General features: G+C 43.2%; 1 protein-coding gene and 1 pseudogene across 8 annotated transcripts in view; one reads left to right on the top strand and one right to left on the bottom strand.

Moving 5' to 3' along the window:
• The window catches only part of ZNRF1 (zinc and ring finger 1), a 122,180-nt gene that overhangs the window by 53,013 nt on the left and 48,991 nt on the right, over window positions 1–20,176 (bottom strand). For 2 of the 8 annotated variants that reach the window (XR_013530175.1, XR_013530176.1), the window contains exon 2: window positions 18,115–18,183. The exons of the other annotated variants lie outside the window; for them this stretch is intronic. The gene's annotated coding sequence lies outside the window, so the exon portion shown is untranslated. The remainder of the gene's footprint in view (window positions 1–18,114; window positions 18,184–20,176) is intronic. 8 annotated transcript variants of the gene reach the window in all.
• On the top strand, window positions 8,806–10,054 carry LOC103789503 (uncharacterized; annotated as a pseudogene).

The raw sequence follows: 20,176 nt of genomic DNA, 5'->3' as shown, positions 1-20,176 counted from the left end.
TGCCTGTAATCTCAGCTACTCAGGAGGCTGAGGCAGGAGAATTGTATGAACCCAGGAAGCAGAGGTTTCAGTGAGCCAAGATTGCATCACTGTACTCCAGCCTGGGCAACAGAGTGAGACTCTGTCTCAAAAAAAAAAAAAAAAACTGTGCCATCACCTTGATTTATAACAGCAAGTCCAAGCGCTTCTGGGTTTCCTACAACTGAGAGAAGCTCCTCATATCCCGGGCTGTACCAAATAATCAAACCAAGTCTCGTCATAAAATCCTAGCCCAACCGTCAGTCTTAGATTCATAAAGGAGTGAAGAGAGAAATGAGACGAAGGAATGTGAAGAACGTAACTTCCAAGGGTCAAATGAAACAAAGCCAGGCTGAAGGAGAGAAAGGAGGGATCAAATCCATCAGGCTAAGACCTTTACTCCACTTTTATGGATTTATACTTTTATGCAATTTCCAAACATTACAGGTAGAGTAAAAACTTCGAACTTTTGGCTCCAAACACTTCTCTGCTCACATTCAGAAATGGAAGGATCAGTTAAGGCCCGTGAACAAACTTCAAGAGATAGACGGGAGTCTTTTTGATGGCTGAAAAACCCGTTCCTAGGAGATGTGAACCATTTCACCACAAACAAAAGTAAGAAGATGGTAATTTTCTTTGATACCCCCACTGCATCTGAGATTTATTATGCTTGATTTGAATTCATTATGCTTTTCTTTTTGAAAACCCAAGACATCTGGGGCCAAGACTACAAGGGCAAAGGGTAGCTGTAAAGCCCTGACACCTACTATGAAAACAGTCCTGACGGTGGGCAGCTCCTCTGGCTCTTCCTATAGCAGGCAAGCCTAACACATTCTGAGGCTTCCTTCACTGCTCCCACATGCTCAGACCAGCTGGGATTAAGGCGAGTATCTAATTGTTTATATTCAAGTATGAAAAACCTAGCAGGTAGCAGCCCCTTGGAGGGGAAACATTTGGCAGCAGATCATAACAGTCCAAGGAAAACACAAGATGGTCACCCCCTCTGAACTAAGGGACACAGAAAGCCCAGCACATCACCTGGGGGATGAGAACTGATTTATTTAAAGGAGAAACAAGAAGGAACCAAGAGGATGTGGAACAACTCTCCTGAGTCCAACCAGCAGAGCAAGATGAGTACTAACACTCACTACCATCTACCCTCCACCTCGTCTGTCATCAGGTTACCAATTCAACCCAAAGCCCTTTTCCAAAGCAGCGTGATGAGGTTTGCTGCTCACTTTCTGCCCAAGTACTGGGAGCCCTGTTGTCCAGCAGGGCTCTGATTCCCCTTTAATTGATCCCCACTATGGCAGTCATTTCTGGTTTAGAGTAGTTGTCCTGTCTTTAACCATTTATCTTATCCTTTTCAGAGGCCTTAGCCACTGTTTTTCCCCTTAGTTCCTGCTGCCTGCAGTGGTGTTGGGCCAGCAGGTTTGGGGAAATAATTCTTGGGTTTAACAGTTATTGTATTATTCTTAGAGTGCTCCTTGAAAGCAAAGCTACTGAAAGCCAAAGAAGAAAAAGCTGCATATAATGGATGAGAACAGCGCACCTCAAGAGACCAGCCACAGAGCTCCTCAGATCTAAATGCTCCCACACAGAAAGCAAAGGAGTGGCCATGGTGGTGCATGCTTATAGTCCCACGGCGGCTGAGGTGGGAGGATCAGATGGACCCAGGAGTTTGAGATCAGCCTGGACAACATAGTCAGACCCCTATTTCTACAAAAATAAAATAATTAAAAAAAAACAGTATTTTTTAAAAAAGAAACCAAAGAAAAAAGAGCAGGTAAAGTATCAGTGTATTTAGAGGACCAGAAAGGGTGGAATAGTGGTTCTCTCTCAGGCCTCATATTTGTTGAGAAGGTATACAACAGCAGTGATTCCTACTCTTATCCACACACAGCCCACTAAGTATAAACAGCAGTTTCTGCCTGGGCACGGTGGTTCATGGGATACACGGGGATAATCCCAGCACTTTGGGAGGCTGAGGAGGGTGGATCACGGAAGTCAGGAGTTTAAGATCAGCCTCGCCAGCATGGCGAAACCCCATCTCTACTAAAAATACAAAAATTAGCTGGGTGTGGTGGTACACACCTGTAATCCCAGCTACTGTACTCAGGAGGCTGAGGCAAGAGAATTGCTTGAACTTGGGAGACAGAGGTTGCAGTAAGCCAAGATTGTGCCACTGCACTCCAGCCTGAGGCGACAGAGCGAGACTCAAAAAAATAAAAGATGAAAATGAAAAATAAAAAGTTTCCAAGGCTGAAGGAAAGAAGCAATTCCACTGACTTCCTTGCAAAGCAGCTGTTATGACGATCCTGAGGCCAGGGAAGATGAATCCCTTATTTATAAAAATGAAAGAGACTGAGATAGTGCCTGAAAGGCCAGAATGAATCTGGTCACTCTGCCACAACAAACAGGCCAAGCCCTGGCTAAGGAATAAATTGCTCCTTCAGGAGCTTTTCTTAATCTAGCACCTCTCCATCCAGGATCAATTCAATACATAAAAATCTCCAAGTATTGATTAAACCTGGTGATTCAAGCAGAGCAAAGAAGAAAACAAAACTCTGTGGCCATCTATATTTGTATTAGAATAATCTTACTAAATTCCATTTAGATTAGACATCTGGCATGAATAGGCAGGAAACAAGCACGTGAACTACAGTGGAGTCAAAGGAGCAGGGAAATGCAGCAGGACCTCAGGGTGGGGGAATTCCAAGATGCCCAGTGGTACCTGATTCTGAATGAGAGAAACCCCCAGGAGATTCTGAACAAATCTGAAAGAAAATGCAACAGCACCACAGTACTCTGTATAGAGGAATGCCCATCAAAACAAGAATCTAAATCTGTAATACCAGCTACCCAGGAAACATAACTGGAGGATGTCACAGGCCTGAATGCATCTGGAAAGGATCTAGTAGCATTAAAAAGTCTTTTCCTGGCTGGGTGCGGTGGCTCAGGCCTGTAATTCCAGCACTTTGGGAGGCCAAGACAAGTGGATCACACGAGGTCAGGAGATCCAAACCAGCCTGGCCAACACAGTAAAACCCATCTCTACGAAAAATACAAAAAGTAGCCAGGTATGGTGATGCGCACCTATAATCCCAGCTAATCGGGAGGCTGAGGCAGGGGAATCACTTGAACCTGGGAGATGGATGTTGTAGTGAGCTGAGACCATGACACTGCACTCCAGCCTGGGCGACAAGAGCAAAACTCCATCTCAAAGAAAAAAGAAGTCCTTTCCATGAGACAAGTCCTAGGAATGAAAATGAGGATCTATCCTCTCAAATCATGATACTTGTGAACTTCAGTATCTGTATCTTCAGTATCTTTGTCCAAACAGAGGACCACTACCAGATTTATTTGTTAACCAAGAAAGGTAAACATCGATAGCACACATAACATGGACATCACACATAATCTTTCAAACCTATTCTGTTCAGAACCACTATTCTGACTTTCCAAACCTATTCTGTTCAGAGCCACTAGAACTTATGAGCAGTACTCTCATTGAAAATGATGGAATCCTCTACCATACTCAATCCTTTGAGGGCCTCTGGCCAGAGCTGCCTGATGAAAATGTGAATGAACAGTCACTTGGCTTGCATGCTGAGCTGTATAGAATGAAACTGATCCTTTTACAGTTCAACTTCCTTAAGCCCATACCTCCTTAAAAAGATGATACCAATTCATCTTTATGGATCCTTACAAACTAGATATAACAAGGAGTCCTAATATTATATGGGGAGGGGCACCTACAGAACTGACTATCAGCTATTAATGGCTAGAATGATTACAGTTCTCAGAATTTTCTCCAATGGCAAATATGCCCAATTACATAGGAATATAACATGCCTGCTAGCAAAGAATGGATCTAAAGTCTGAGCAGCTTAGAGATGGCTTGGGTCACTGGCTGGCTAATGTCTTTACCGAGGAAATACTGGAGCAGAAACATTGATGGTTTTCTTAGAAGCTTGTATTACAAGAGACACCCCCTTGGTCCTTCAAGGATGTGTCCAGTTGGAGACAAGGCTGGCTTTCCCAGGTAATGCCACTTTTAGGAGGAAAGGCAAAAATCGCCCCCACAAGACTAAGTGTTTATGCTGTTTTTCTTTGATAAAAATCAAAGACCTTTTATCCCTAAGGTCACTTAGAAAGCTACATAGGGTCCCGAGGTCAAGACTGTGGCATTCTTTTGTCTTTCCAGCAGAAATGAGACTCTACAGGCTGGTAGAAAGGAGCTCCTTCCTCGAGGCAGACAGCTGGTGTGTCCACAAGAGGAAAAGGCCTCTTGTAGGAAGACGAGCTATGCCTGTCATCAGGCCTGCAGTCTACCCAAAACTCCAATGACTGAGGACAGAACACAACCTACTCCTGGGCTGGTAGAATGAAAACTGCTAGAACCAAGTTCTTCACAACAGAGACATCTAGTAACTTAAATCAGGGCACTGGTTCTGCCACAAGAAGATGAGATTCTAAATCATACGTTGGGGACTGGAAAGACAGAATGGATACACACACACTAAGGAGTGGTAAACCTGGGCAACAGAGCAAGACGTCACCTCAAAAATAAATAAATAAATTCTAGCAAGGCAATGTTGCCACTTTATTTAAACCTGAGAAACAGTTCCTTTAAAAAGCATTAAAATGGGAACAAGGGGAAGAGTCCAAACGATGTTCCCACACTTCTCAATTCACTCCCTGCCTCCATGCAGCACAGGTGATGCCTGGCCCTGCTTGTTGCAAGAGGAAAGCCATCTCTCTACAAACACACACCTGCCCACCCACTGTGCCTATTACAAAGGGCCTTCTTTCTGAATTTGCTCTGGGAAGCTGATATGATCACACTAACAGTTTCATCAAGACACCCTGCTACTTTAATTTCTCCTCTAAAACAAGAAAGCTATAAAAAAAGACCGAGAAGGGAGTCAGATTCTCTTGCCTGGACTTGACCTGTAAAAAAGGCTACATAGAGAAAAAGAGGGCTGGGATGGTCCCGTTAATGTGGGCAGTGAAAGCCAAGGCACCATCAGCCAGGGAACAATTCCCACAATTCTAGAGAAGCCACACTCCACGTGAATAGGTAAGGCCAATCTCCCAGGGGTATTAGTATCAGAAAAGAAATCAAGTAATGCCACCACAGAACTTAGCTGGAGAAAACGGCCAGGGGAGCCCAAAGTGCTAGTATTACCTGACTGCTAAATTATTAAATTGCTGCTTAATGTAAAAGGCAATGATTCCGTAGACCCTTAATTAAAAGCACCTGACACAGAGCAGCATCGAGACTGATAACACAGCATGAGGACTGAGAAGCCCACACAGTGGTCCCATTCTGACCATACCCACACTTTCCCCTACTTCCCTGCAGACCCTATGGAGCAATCTGCCCAGAGAATCAGGCAGGAAAAGATGAGCCAGTGCCTGGCTTGTCCCTTGAGCCACCAAAGTCAACAAAGCAGACAGAACAGGCAGGGTGCCAGGAAGGCAGTGGCATCAGCTTCTCCCAGCAGGGCCACCCCTCAGCACAAATGGACTTTCAGAACCAGACCCAAGAGTCCCCTACCCTCACAACGAATGTTGCTGCGTTTACTTTCCTTCTCCATAGCAAAACTGCTGAAGCCAGGCACCGTACTTCTGGACCAACACAGTTTAGGTCCTTCCCATTCTGGAAGACAAAAAGCACTCAGCTGGTTAAAAACACAGCAGGATGAGGATTTTCCACACAGGCTTCTGCCTTTTTCATAGGAACCACGAAACCAGAGGAGACTAAGGGGCCTTGCTTAGGGGCTTGGGGGAGCACAAAGGGAATTGTCAATAAGGAAGGAAGAAATAATCTAAAATGGAATCAGTCCTGTTCCCTGAAGAAGATAGAGTTCATGCCACAAAAAGCAAAGTTTTGACCAGGGCTTGGGAAGACTCCGATCACCAATGGGAATGTCTAACAGAAGAACCTGTGCTGCCACAATGAGCCAAACAAAGCCAGCAGAGGTGACCTGAATGGAGACAGGAGCCCAGGAACAACATGGGAATATCCTAAAAGCTCTTTTTCTAAAGTCTAGACTTTCCCGAAAATGTGATGTGTACATACCAAAATACAAACTGAAAAGACATTTTTGGAGTTTGTGAGGAAATGACTACTTACAGGAGTCCACTTTGCTTATTTCATAAGTGGATGTGTTTTACAGCATGGGGCACACCTATCATGGGCATTAGGGAAGCTCACAAACAGCCCCTGATAGTCACAGCCACTGGACATTGGCGATTTTTTTTTTCCTGAGATAGAGTCTCACTCTGTCACTGAGGCTGGAGAGCAGTGGTGTAATTTTGGCTCACTGCAACCTCTGCCTCCTGGGTTCAAGTTATCCTCCTGCCTGTCTCCCGAGTAGCTGGGACTATAGGCGTGTACCACCAGGCCCAGCTAATTTTGTACTTTTAGTAGAGATGAGGTTTCACCATGTTGGCAAGGCTGGTCTTGAACTCCTGACCAGGTGATCCCACCCACCTTGGCCTCCCAAAGTGCTGAGATTACAGGAGTGAGCCACTGCACTCAGCCAGTGGTGACTTTTATGTTTTCAGCTGGAGTCCTCAAGTTAGAGAACAAAAATGCTTTTCTGACCCTCTATTCCCACCTCACATGTATATCAGATAATTGGTGTTTAACTTTGTATTTCTATCTAGACACCCACCTGAACTAACTTTATTAAGTGGGGTGGGAAGTGAGATCGCTCCCACCATCCCCCTCCCCAGATTTCCTGTGTGATCTATAAATAGAGCTTTGGGAAGGCAATCAGCCTACTTAGAGCAGGAATTTCAGTCCATTTCCTCAGGAGGCTCCTCCCTCACTTCATATCCCGAAGTCTCATGGAGCTAAACCAGAAGGCGCCAATTCACATCATGTCCCCAACAGCAGCAAATGAAAAGGCTCAGATTCTACTCATTCACATGGGTCACCAGCCTTGCTTTAATTCTGTAAGTCTGTGTTCCACAAAGCAAAATCACAGAAGAGATCATGCAAAGATTAAGACTTCATTTGGTGAAACGCATCACAAAAGTAAGATGGACAGACAAACGGATGTTAGGAAGGAAGGTTGTACAGACAGTTTGTGATAAAGCAATATACACAATGTTGGCTGCACAATCCAGGTGGGGGTTATATGGGTGTTCACTCAACAGTTCTCTCAATTTTACTGTCTTTGACACGCCTGCCTGATGAAAATGGAGGTGGCCTTGAAGAAGTGAGAATGGCAGTCATAGCCCTGAGGTCAGAGGACCTGGCTTCACCTTAAACAAGTCTGCTGACCTGGAAGAGGCGTGTCCTGTCCCCAGGGTTATTTATTTAAAAGAGTAGGCGTCAAAATCAGGGAGCTTTTACAAACATCTCACGTTTGGGGTACACTGAGTCTACTGACTCACAATGTGAGGCAGGTGGGGTAATATAACATTATCTTTTTTTTTTTCTGAGACAGGGTCTGGCTCTGTCATCCAGTCTGCAGTGCAGTGGTGCCATGCTGGCTCACTGCAACCTCTGCCTCCTGGACTCAAGCAGTCCTCCCACCTCAGCCTTCCAAGCAGCTAAAACTACAGGCACACGTCACCACACCCAGCTAATTTTTTTCGTATTTTTGGTAGAGATGGGGTTTCACCATGTTGCCCAGGCTGGTCTCGAACTCCCAGGTTCAAGCAATCCTCCAGTTTTGGCCTCCCAAAGTTCTGGGATTATAGGCATGAGCCACCACGCCCGGCCACATTCTTTATCTTGACAGGGGTTTGGGTTTCGCTGATGCATGCACTTGGAAAACCCAGTGAACATGCAATTAAAATGTGCACATTTCATTGTATATAAACTTTCCATCAAGAGGAAAAAGCTATAAACACTTAACACCATATCGAAATATTTAAAGATAAGTATACAGATATCTGCAGTTTACTTTGAAATGTGTAGAAAATAAGAGGTTGATAGATACATAAACAAGTGGACAGATGGATAGATATGTGATGATTAAACAAGCACAGCTTAAAAAAAGATGGGTCGGGAGCAGTGGCTCATGCCTGTAGTCCCAGCACTTTGGGAGACCAAGGAGGGCAGATCACGAGGTCAGGAGTTCAAGACCAACCTGACCAACATAGGGAAGCCCGTCTCTACTAAAAATACAAAAATTAGCCAGGCATGGTGGCATGTGCCTGCAATCCCAGCTACTCAGGAGGCTGAGGCAGGAGAATCGCTTTAACTCAGGAGGTGGAAGTTGCAGTGAGCCAATACTGCGCCACTGTACTCCAGCCTGGGCAACAGAGCGGGGCAACAGAGACTCTCCTGCTTGCCACAGTGGTCTCTGTCTGTAAGTTTACAAACAGATAAAGATGCAACATGACAGACTTGTAAGTTAAGTCTCATCCTTCTCTGTGAAAATATAGACTGAGGAAAGATTTAGGAAACAAAGTATTTCCTCTGAACACCGTCACTGATTCTTCAAGACTACCCTTCTGTGTATGGGACTCAATATAAAAGAGTTTGAAACATAATTTATATACAATTTATACTTAAATAGGAGAGAAGTTGTCTAAGAACCATTAAGAATATAAAGAGAATGTTATGTTTTATCCCTTTTTGTAATCATCTCACCTCAGGGTAATCAATGTGAGAAAGTCTTCCATCATAAATTTGACTTCATTAGATATCCAAGAATTAATAGCGAAAATATATTGTATAATTTAGTGAATGTGGGAAAGCTTTCGTCCTTATTACATCTTATTTGATACTAGTGAAATCTCCTGATTAAATTCACATGCATGATAGGAATGTTGAAAAGTCTTCAGCATGAATCAGATCTCCTTCAGCACGATCAAATTCATACTGGAGAGAAACCTTATGAATGTAATGAATGTAGAAAAACATTTAGCCTAAAGCAAAACCTCCTAGGGCATAAGCAAATGCATACTGGAGAGAAATCTCACGAATGCACTGAGTGTGGTATAGTGTTCTCTCGGGTCTCATCCCTTACTCTACACCCGAGAAGTCACACAGGAAAGAAAGCATATAAATGTAATAAATGTGGAAAAGCCTTCAGCCAGAAGGAAAACTTCCTTTCTCATCAGAAACATCACACTGGAGAGAAAACTTACGAATGTGGAAAAGTTTCTACTCAGATGCCAACCCTCATCAGATACCAGAAAAATCATACAGGAACCAAACCCTATGCATGTAAAGAATGTGGCAAAGCCTTTAACGGCAAAGCATACCTCACTAGGCATGAGAAAATTCATACTGGAGAAAAACCATTTGAATGTAATCAGTGTGGAAGAGCCTTCAGCCAGAAGCAATACCTCATTAAACATCAGAATATCCATACTGGAAAGAAGACCGTTAAATGTAGTGAGTGTGGAAAAGCTTTTAGCCAGAAGAAAAACCTCATTATACATCAGAGAACCCATACTAGAGAGAAACCTTATGAACGTAAAGGGTGTGGGAAAGCTTTCATTCAGAAGTGAAGCCTCATTAGACACCAGAAAAGTCACACTGGAGAGGAATCTTATACATGTAAGGAATATGGCAAAGCCTTCAGTGGCAAATCGAATCTCACTGAGCATGAGAAAATTCATATTGGAGAGAAACCCTACAAATGTAATGAATGTGGAACAATCTTCAGGCAGAAGCAATACTTCATTAACTATCACAATACTCATACAGGAGAGAAACCCTATGAATGTAATAAATGTGGAAAAGCCGTCTCTCGAATCACATCACTTACTGTACATGTGAGAATTCATACAAGTGATAAGCCTTATGAGTGTAAGGTCTGTGGGAAAGCCTTCTGTCACAGCTCAACTCTTACTGCGCATATGAGAAGCCACACAGGTGAGAAACCCTATGGTTATAATGAATGTGGGAAAGCCTTTTCTCAGTTCTCAACTCTTGTTCTGCATAGAAGAATCCATACTGGTGAAAAACCTTCAGTGTAGTGAATGTGGGAAAGCTTTCAGAGAAAAGTCACATCACATTAGACACCAGAGAATTCACACTCATTACAGTTCTCTATGAATGCCTTAGATTTAGCAAAATGTTCAGATTTTACACTTAATAGTGTATTGAAAAATTCATTTTACATTAAAGTGACATGAATGTAAGAAGTCCTTCAGCAACAATTCAAAACTTAAATACTGTGATGTTCAATAAGTATTATAGTATAAAGAAAACCTTTTTCCCCAAAACTCCTACAACAAGCTTTATCGATGCCATACTTCTAGGAGTATTTTCCCTGAAGGTAGGATCTAGTCATGGACACTACTTAATGTGTTCCTGGAAGGCCTACCAGATGCATTAAGAAATCGATATGAGATTTATAAGGATTTGAAATTAAGAGACAAATTATCATTTTTGTGATGTTTTGCTACATATATGACTTGTAAAACTATAATCATCAAAATTATTTGTTGTTGAAGCAGTCATAAAACTGAGACTAAGAATATTGAATTCAGAAATATGTGCATACATATATAGGGAACTTTTAATTGATAGAGGTGGTATCCCAAATTGGTTGGGAAATCATGGATTATTCAAAAATTGACTCTTCATACGGAAAAATAATAGATCTCTGCCATCATCATACATTAAAATATTTTTCTTAAGAATTCCAAAAGTATTGAAGACTAAAATGCAAAAAGCAATACTTAATACTACAACAGGTTTTGTTTTGTTTTTTGAGATGGATTCTCACTCTGTTGCCAGGCTGGAGTGCAGTGGTACAATCTTGGCTCACTGAAACCTCTGCCTCCGGGGTTCAAGCGATTCTCCTGCCTCAGCCTCCTGAGTAGCTGGGACTACAGGTGCATGCCACCATGCCCAGCTAATTTTTGTATTTTTAGTAGAGATGAGGTTTCACAACGTTGGCCAAGATGCTCTCAATCTCTTGACTTTGTGATCTGCCCGCCTCAGCCTCCCAAAGTGCTGGAATTACAGGCACAAGCTACCACGCCCAGCCCACTGTAACAGTTTTAGAGGAAAATGTTTTTAAGACTTCAAGATAAAAAGAATTTCTAAACATTCCAGAATACCTGGCAGTAGTTCTACTCTTAGGTATAGGAGTCCCCTATTTTCTGCAAGGGATAGACTCCCAGATCCCCAATGGATACCTAACACCCAGATAATACCAAACTGTATGTTTTTTCTTATATATACATACCTGTGATAAAATTTAGTTTACAAATTAGACACAGCAAGAGATTTAAAACAATAATAAATATAATGGAACAATTATAACATACTGTAATGAAAATTACGTGAATATAAAAAAAAAAAAAAAAAAGATGTGTTTGGAGGTGGGCAGTAGTCGAGGTGGTGGTCTGTCACCCAGGCTGGAGTACAGTGCAATCATAGCTTACTGCAGCCTTTAAGTCCGAGGCTCAAGTGATCCTCCTGCCTCAGCCTCCTGAGTAGCTGGGACTATAGGCATGTGCCATGACACTCAGTTTTGTTTTGGTTTTGGTTTTGTTTTTTGTAGAGGCAAGGTCTCACCATGTTGTCCAGGCTTGTGTTAAACTCCTCAACTCAAGCAATCCTGCCACCTCAGCCTCCCAAAGTGCTAGAATTACAGGTGTGAGCCACCATACCTGGCTACAAGTATTTTTACTTTTTTAATATCAGAATATACTTTATTTTTATTTATTTATTGTTAAGACAAGGTCTGGCTCTGCTGCCCAGGCTAGAGGACAGTGGCACAATCTCAGCTCACTGCAACCTCTGCCTCCAAGGCTCAAACCATCCTCTGATCTCAGTCTCCCAAGTAGCTGGGCCTACTAATTTTTGTTTTTTTCGTAGAGACAGGGTTTTGCCATGTTGCCCAGTCTGGTCTCAAATTCCTGGGCTCAAGCAATCCTCCCGCCTCAACCTCAGAAAGTGCTGGGATTACAGGAGTGAGCCACCGCACCCGGGCACAAATATTTTAAAAAGATCCTCAGATGGATGAAACAAACTATGGTCCATCCATACCGCGGACTACTACTTAGCAATAAAAGAAATGGACTACTGAAATACACGAAAGTTTGGAGAACTACGCTAAGTGATGAAAGCCAATCCGAAAGATTATATGAGACATGATTCCATTTATATAGCATTATTGAAATGATGAAATTCTAGAGCTGGAGAACAGATGAGTGGCTAACTGGTATTAGGTATGGGAGGAGAGAGAGAGAAGTATAACTATAATGGGAAGCATTAGCGATCTCTGAGGCAGAACAGTTCTTTACCTTGATTGCGGTGTTGGATACATAAACCCATACATGTGATACAAAAAATTAGCAAGGTGTGGTGGCATGTGCCTGTAATTCCAGCTACTCGGTAGGCTGAAGCAAAAGAATTACTTGAACCTGGGAGGCAAAGGTTGCAATGAGCCAAGATTGCACAACTGCACTCCAGCCTGGGTGACAGAATGAGATTCCACCTCAAAAAAAAAAAAAAAAAAAAACACTAAACCACACACATGCACAGCACACACACATGCACACATACAAACGAGTGCCGTGAAAGTGATGAGATCTGAATAAGGTCTACAGATTATACCAACAGCACCCATGCCATTTCCTCATTTTTCTATTGCACCATAATTATGTAGGATGTACAACTGGAGAAAACTGGGCGAAGTTACAAAGGACTACTCTGTGGTCTAGTCAGAAGTACGTAGGAACAGTGAAAATTTTTTTGTAGAGATGGGGTTTCACCATGTTGCCCAGGCTAGTCTCTAACTCTGGAGCTCAAGTCATCTGCCCATCTCGGCCTCCCAAAGTGTTAGAATTACAGGTATGAGCCACTGCACTCAGCCTTTACAAATAATTTTTAAAGATTATCCAGGTGTGGTGGTATTCACCTGTGGTCCGTGGTCCCAGCTGCTTGGGAGGCTGAGACAGAACTGCCTGAGCCAGGGAGGCTGAGGCTGCAGTGAGCCATGATCGTTATACTGCACTCCAGCCTGGGCAACAGAGCGAGACCTGGTCTAAAACATTTAAAAAAGCTTAAAGACATAAGAAAAAGGATTTCAGGCTGGGTGAAGTGCTCCCACCTGTAATCCCAGCACTCTGGGGGGCCGAGGTGGCCAGATCACCTGAGGTCAGGAGTTTGAGACCCGCCTGGCCAACATGGTGAAACCCCACCTCTACTAATAATACAAAACTTAACTGTGCATGGTAGTGCACGCCTGTAGTCCCAGCTACTCAGGAGGCTGACACAGGAGAACTGCTTAAATCCAGGAGGTGAAGTTTGCAGTGAGCCGAGATTGTACCACAGCATTACTCCAGCCTGAGCAACAGAGTGAGACTTTGTCTCAAAAAAATAAAATAAATAGAAAAGAAAAAGGATTCCAAATTCCAGAGAATAAAATACTATCGAAGGATGGAAGGAAGGAAGGACAAAGTAGGTGAGAAAAAGAATTAAACAGAATTTCTAGAAATGAAAAGGATAGTCTTTAAAATTTTTTAAATTCAAAGAACGTAAGGATTATCCATGGGTTTTAAAAACCACTGGTCAGGCCAGGCGCAGTAGCTCACACCTGTAATCCCAGCATTCTGGGAGGCCAAGGTGGGCGGATCACAAGGTCAGGAGTTCAAGACCAGCCTGGCCAATAAGGTGAAACCCCATCTCTACTAAAAATACAAATAATTAGCTGGATGTGGTGGTGGGTGCCTGTAGTCCCAGCTACTCAGGAGGCTGAGGCAGGAGAATCGCTTGAACCCGGGAGCAGAGGTTTCAGCAAGCCAAGACAGCGTCACCGCACTCCAGCTTGGGAGAAAGAGCGAGACTCTATCTCAGAAAAAAAAAAAAAAAAAACCCAAAAACAAAATAAAAAAACAAGCCACTGGTCAAAGGTTACTGGGAAACAAGATAGGCATACCATCTCTGAGTTGGCAGCTACAGATCACCTTTGTCTGGCAGAGACCACCTGAACCAAGTCACAGAAAGACTGACATCATGGGCTTCCTGATAGGATACAACAGGAAAGACACATTATCATCTGTGCAGTCCTTCTGCACAAGTGCCTAACTGGCAAAGGCAGGCCCGAACGGTTCTATTCTTGAGAGCCGACAAGTTGCAAAAGGGAATTTCTTTAAAAAACCCACATCAACTGCCACTTGTAATGGTGAAATTTTAAGAGCATTCTTTTTAAAATCTCTCTATGGTCAGGAACAACACAAGGATGCCCACTTTCACCAATGGTGAATTAGAGAGCCCAGCCAGCATTATTCAGTGTTAGGGGCTGAATGGTGTCCCCTCCCAAATTTACATGTTGAAGTCCTAACCTCCAGTACCTCAGAATGTGACTGTATTTGAATATACAGCCTTTAAAGAGGTAATAAAGTTAAAATGAGGTCAACAGGGTGGGCTCTAATTCAATATAACTGGTGTTCATGTAAGAATAGATTAGGGGCTGGGGCTGGCTCATGTCTGTGATCCCAGCACTTTGGGAGGCCAAGGCAGGTGAATCACTGTTAGTCCAGGAGTTTGAGATGAGCCTGGGCAACAGGACAAAACCCCATCTCTACAGAAAATGCAAAAATCAGCCAGACGTGGCAACATGCCTGTAGTCCTGGCTACCTGAGAGGTTCAGGCAGAAAGATACCGTTAGCCTGGGGAAATAGAGGCTGTAGTGAGCCATGATGACACCACTGCACTCTAGCCTGGGCAACAAAGCCAGAAAAAAAAGGAAGAGGAAGAAGAAAATAGAAGAAAGAAGGACGAGAAGGAAGAGGAGGAGGAGGAGGGAAGAAGGAAGTAGAAGAAGAAAATAGATTAGGACACAGACACATACAAAGGGAAGACCAAGTGAGAACACGGAGAAGACCACCATCTGCAAGCCCAGGAAAAAGGCCTCAGAAGAAACAACCCTGCTGATACCTTGATCTCAGCTGTCATTCATTCAGAACTGTGAGAAAATAAATTTTGTTGTTTAAGCCACCCAGTCGGCAGCCCTAGCAAACTAACAGGGTAGGCAAAAGATTAAGGGCTAAAAAGGAAGAAACAGCTGTTGTATGATTACCTATACTGGGAAAGGCAAGAAAATGTACAAATGCCAGTAACTAACACAAGTTCAGCAAAGTTACTAGACATAAGATCTACACACACGAAAGTCAACAGCACTCCTCCATATGCCAATAACAATTAGAAAACAGCCACAAAGGTGTGACTCTAACAGCTAAAATTTGGAATCAAATTAACTACCCCTCACTAAGAAAATACATAAATAAATTAAGCCAGGCATGGTGACTCATGCTTATAATCCCAACTCTTTGGGAGGCCTGCTTGAGACCAGGAGTTTGAGACTAGCCAGGGCAACATAGCCAGACTGCATCTCTACAAAAAATTTAAGAATCAGCTGGGCGTGGCGGCATGCACCTGTAGTCCTACCTACTTGGGAGTCTGAAGCAGGAAGATTGCTTGAGCCCAGGAGTTCAAGGTTACAGTGGGCTGTGATCATGCCACTGCACACCAGCCTGGGTGACCGAGTGGGATCCCATCTCTTAAAATAAATAAATAAATCTGCTTTGGTATATTTATCCACATATCAAGGGAACACTATAAAGCAGCTCAAATGAATGGAGTGGATCTGCATGAATACATCTTAAAATCATAATGCTGCATTTTTTTTAATGGCAAGAGACACATACACTATATTTCTTGGGGGAGGGTCAGAAATGTCCTCTTTATTGTATGACAGCTCATTATCTTTTGTAGGTAGTTCTCACCATGTGGTAAACATCTGTACTTTACAATGATCAGCATTAAGAGAAGCAGAGAACTGGAAATTGCCCAGAGAATTGGAATGGATAGGCAACACACTTTGGACTAGTCTAGTTCAATTAGGAGATTTTCCTATTCCATCCCTTTTCTGTTTCTTCTATAATAGGCCAGAACGGTTGCAGACTTACAATCTCAGATGGTGACAATGTCATTAATATTTACTCTTGCTGTTGTCATCTATTCTACATTTCTGAAAAAAATTAACATTGATAATAGGGGGAAGAAAAACCCCAAGAACCTCTCTCCCTCCCTCCGTATCTCCCCCCTCCCCCACACCTAGCCTTTCCCACTCTTTCCAGCACCCTCTCATAAGTAATCACCTTTCCCCCATCTGAAACAAATTAACTCCTGGAGAAGAGAGATGTTCCAAGAGCTTTCACATAGTTGTTTCCAAGGAAACAGCTTCTATTGTCCACACACATCCTGCAGCTCAGACAGTAGGTGGCTTTGTATCATCAGACACGTGTTGACCTTCTTCAAATAACTGGGAAAAAACACACTTTAAACTTCATATGGAACCAAAAGAGAGCCAGCATAGCCAAGACAATCCTAAGCAAAAAGAACTAAACTGGAGACAACATGCTACCTGACTTCAAACTATACTACAAGACTACAGTAATCAAAACAGCTGGTACTGGTACCAAAACAGAGATACAGACCAATGGAACAGAACAGAGGCCTCGGAAGTAATGTCACACATCTACAATCATCTGATCTTTGACAAACCTGACAAAAACAAGCAACGGGGAAAGGATTCCCTGTTTAATAAATGGTGCTGGGAAAACTGGCTAGCTATGTGCAAAAAGCTAAAACTGGACCCCTTCCTTATACCTTACACTAACTCCAGATGAATTAAAGATTTAAACATATGACCTAAGGAAAAAACAAAAAACAACATAAGACCTAACACCATAAAAACCCTAGAAGAAAATCTAGGCAATACCATTCAGGACATAGGCATAGGCGAGGATTTCATGACTAAAACACCAAAAGCAATGGCAACAAAAGCCAAAATAGCCAAATGGGATCTAATTAAGAGTTTATATCTATTCATTTTCAACATACACACAAAATTACAGACATTCATGTAAGTTGTACAAGTACAGAGAAATCCACAGGGATGATAAAAAAAAATTATATAAACATTTCATTTTGGTGATAATCCATAGATGTTTGCTATTTCATATTCTTCTGTTCCATATACTTGAAACACTTCATTTAAAAAACAAAACAAAACAGCTGGGTGTGGTAGCTCACACTTGTAATCCCAGAATCTTGGGAGGCAGAGGCAGGCAGATCACCTGAGGTCAGGAGTTCGAGACCAACCTGGGCAACATGGTGAAACCCCATCTCCACTAAAAAATACAAAAATTAGCCAGACGTGGTGGCGCATGCCTGTAATCCCAGTTACTCAGGAGGCTGAGGTATGAGAATCACTTGAATCCAGGAGGCAGAGGATGCAGTGAGCCAAGATAGTGCCACTGCACTCCAGCCTGGGTGACACAGCAAAAGTCCATCTCAAACAAAACAAAACATCCAATTCGTTGAGGCCTACATAGATGCAAACATTAGGCCACGCCGTGGCTCACATCTGTAATCCCAGCACTTTGGGCAGATCACGGGAGGTCAAGAGTTCAAGACCAGCTGGTAAACATGGTGAAACCCCCATTTCTATTAAAAATACTAAAAGTCAGCACCTGTAATCCCAGATATTTAGGGAGGCTCAGGCAGCAGAATCGCTTGAACCCGGGAGGCGGTGGTTGCAGTGAGCCAATAGCGCGCCATTGCACTCCAGCTTGGGCAACAAGAGTGAAACTTGGTCTCAAAAAATAAATAAATAAATAGAGCAAACATTAAATTCTAAAGGGCAGCTAGACACAGTGGCCTGTAGTGCAAGTTATTTGGGGGGCTGAGGTCAGAGGATCACTTGAGTCCACGAATTTGAGACTGCAATGAGCCAAGATCATGCCAATGTACTCCAGCCTGCGTGAGCTGGTCCTGTCTCTGGGGAAAAAAAAAGAAGAAAGAAGAATCAGCTGAGCAAGCAGGCTTAGAGGTACCAGATGCATATTCACACTCAAGACCATGCTATGACCATGGCAGGAAGATCACTTGAGCCCAGGAGTTGGAAGGCCAGCCTGGGCAACACATCAAGCCCCTGTCTCAAAAAAAAATAAAAAAAGACTATTAATATGGATAGCTCAGATACAACCAGTGATTGATACTGTCGTGACATCTTTATTGCTAACTTAAAATTTAAAAATTTAGACCCAGCACAATTTGCACTGGCTCCACCTCTACTTATTAACACTAACCTTCACGGTTCATCCATCCCCTCTCTATGTTTAAGATAATGACTCAAGTTTCTCCTTCCCAGCCTTTTCCTAAAAGAAAAAAAAACGGTCAAGAGTACCTAATAAAAAACCATAATGCAAATGCAAAAGGGCAGGCAGAGTTCATGCATTTAATTTTAGGTCAGTTACTAGGTTTTTCTTGAGCCCTGGCCAGGGTTATTCTGGTACTGGCACAGGGAACATGGTTTGCATGGGTGTGGGTTAAATTAAAAACAAACAAACAAATAAAACTCTCACATCAAGTGCTCAAAGAACATGTCCCTAGGCCGGATCCTTGAGGCAGCTGGACAGGCACCACCCATGATCTAACCAGGACACCTGCCAGGAGATCATAAGTTTGTTTCCCACATTACAGAAAAGGACAGGGGCAGCAGCTAACATAATCATTATTTCAAATACTCTACCACCTCCTTCTTCTGGTGAAAGTATTTTGTAACATTAGAGAAAAGAATTCCACTTTTAATAATGCCATGGGTGACAGAGCACCATACAAAGCTTTCTTTAGGGAATTATATTAAATAACAGATAAGCCACTTAAAATATAATGTTACTTCACTTTTAAGTATGTCACTCAGGCCGGGCGCGGTGGCTCATGCCTGTAATCCCGGCACTTTGGGAGGCCGAGGTGGGTGGATCACGAGGTCAAGAGATCGAGATCATCCTGGTCAACATAGTGAAACCCCATCTCTACTAAAAATACAAAAAATTAGCTGGACACGGTGGTGCGTGCCTGTAATCCCAGCTACTCAGGAGGCTGAGGCAGGAGAATTGCCTGAACCCTGGAGGCGGAGGTTGCGGTGAGCCGAGATCGCGCCATTGCACTCCAGCCTGGGTAACAAGAGCGAAACTCCCGTCTCAAAAAAGTATGTCACTCATGGTTCATAAATGCAGTCCCTTTCCCAAGGGAAAGGGGTATGCCCATCAAATAACTTGATTAAAAATATGGCCATATTGCCTTGTGAAATTAGTGGCAAAAAAGTCAACAGGACAAGGAAGTCTAAAAGTCAAGAGCTTGGGCTGAGTATTGTGGTTCACGCCTGTAATCCCAGCACTTTAGGAGGCAAGAGGATAACTTGAGGCCAGGAGTTCGAGACCAGCTGGGGCAATACAGGGAGACCCCAACTCCATTAAAAAAAAAAATTGGCCGGGTGCAGTGGCTCATGCCTGTAATTCCAGCACTCTGAGAGGCCAAGGCAGGCAGATCACTTGAAGTCAGGAGTTTGAGACCAGCCTGACCGACATGGCAGGTCTACTAAAAATATAAAAATTAGTTGGGCATGGTGGCACATGCCTGTAGTCTCAGCTACTTGAGAGGCTAAGGTGGGAGGATCACTTGAGCCCAGGAGGCAGAGACTGCAGTGAGCTGTGATTACGCCACTGCACTCCAGCCTGGGCAACAGAGCAAGACTCTGTCTCAAAAAATAAAATACATTTTTAAGAAAGTCAAGAGCACCATATGTCCTACACCTAGGAAAGGCGACATCTAAACCACTGTAAGAGATTCCAAAGCTTAAATTCTGAAAGTCAAGACCACATTTTAAAAGTACAAAGTGGATGGGCACAGTGGCTCATGCCTGTAATCCTAGCCCTTTGGGAGGCCAAAGCTGGTGGATCACCTGAGGTCAGGTGTTCAAGACCAGCCTGGCCAACAGGGTGAAACCCTGTCTCTACTACAAATACAAAATTAGCTGGGCATGGTGACCCATGCCCATAATCCCAGCTACTTGGGAGGCTGACGCAGGAGAATCTCTAGAACCAGGGAGGTGGAGGTTGCAGTGAATGGAGATTGCGCCATTATGCTCCAGTCTAGACAACAAGAACAAAACTGTCAAAAAAAGAAAAGGAAAAGCAAGAACCGTCCTGATTTGCAACAGGTTTCTTGGAAAAGCAGTACTCCACCCAACCCAGAGATCTTCCATGTCTCTTACATGCTATCTTCTATACCTACCGATGTATTTATACTCTATACTGTATCTTTTATCAGATTGTATCAGACTCTAAGCTCCACGAGGGCAAGAACCAT

Source organism: Callithrix jacchus, chromosome 20 (assembly GCF_049354715.1).
Source record: "Callithrix jacchus isolate 240 chromosome 20, calJac240_pri, whole genome shotgun sequence".
Taxonomy (NCBI): domain Eukaryota; kingdom Metazoa; phylum Chordata; class Mammalia; order Primates; family Cebidae; genus Callithrix; species Callithrix jacchus.
The sequence above is the reverse complement of the archived record's forward strand: the minus strand, read 5'-3'. Positions and strand labels throughout refer to the sequence as shown.